We start from the raw sequence: 987 nt of genomic DNA on the forward strand, positions 1-987 counted from the left end.
GGGGGAGGTGATGTGCCTGTTCCATTTTTGTTCATTTTTTTGTGTGGGGAGGGGTTTTTGGGGTTGATGAGTGTCCTGCCTTTCTTTTCTTTCTTGTTTCATGGCTACCCGGAGAAGAAGAATTTCAGAGTTGTATTCTTTGATAATAAATGAACTTTTGAACTCATCCAAGCTTACCAAGATGTCCATCTGCACTAGTCCCATTTGCCTGTGTCGGGCCTGCATCCCTCTCTGACTTTCCAATCCATTCTCCCGTCCAAATGTGTTTTCAACATTGTAATTGCACCAGCTCCCTCTGACAGCCCATCACCCTCTCACTCTAAATCCATGTCCTCTAGTTGTGGACTCCCCCACCAGAAAAAAGACCTTAGATTTTATTAGATTATATACATCTCAACTTCAAAATATCACACATAATTTTCCTAAAATCCAGGGAACAAAGCCCTAGCCTACCCAGTCTCTGTTTAACTCAAGACCTCCAGTACCAGTAGCCTTGCCAAGAATCTTTTCTGCATCCCTTCCTGCTTAATTTAAATATAAAATAACTACATTTTGAATCAAGAATACCTTGAGCCAAGATGTGCAGTTAATCCACAGCAATGATAACCTGCCAGCAGATAAACAAAACTCATGAAGGTTCCTATGAGCAGCTCCAGACATAAACAGACATGCAGTCTGGAAGGGAAAATCAGTCTTTGCTGGTTAAATCAACATGAAAATAATAGTTGGAGCACCACAGTGATCGGAGGGGATGACTGGGTAACCATGTTATTCCTCCATGGCAGGGCTTCCCTACATTTTTAATGCCATGGACCCTTAACGTTCACTGAGGGGCCCGTGGACCCCAGGTTGGGAATCCCTGGTCTAGGGAACACATCAGCCTAGAAACTGGATTTCATTCTATGTTTGGCACACTAAGCTGTCAACATCTTTCATGCCAAAGTAAATGGACTTCACACCAACAACCCTCCCCTAATCCCTCCTAAA

This window comes from Hemitrygon akajei, chromosome 4 (assembly GCF_048418815.1).
Source record: "Hemitrygon akajei chromosome 4, sHemAka1.3, whole genome shotgun sequence".
NCBI classification, from domain to species: Eukaryota; Metazoa; Chordata; class Chondrichthyes; order Myliobatiformes; family Dasyatidae; genus Hemitrygon; species Hemitrygon akajei.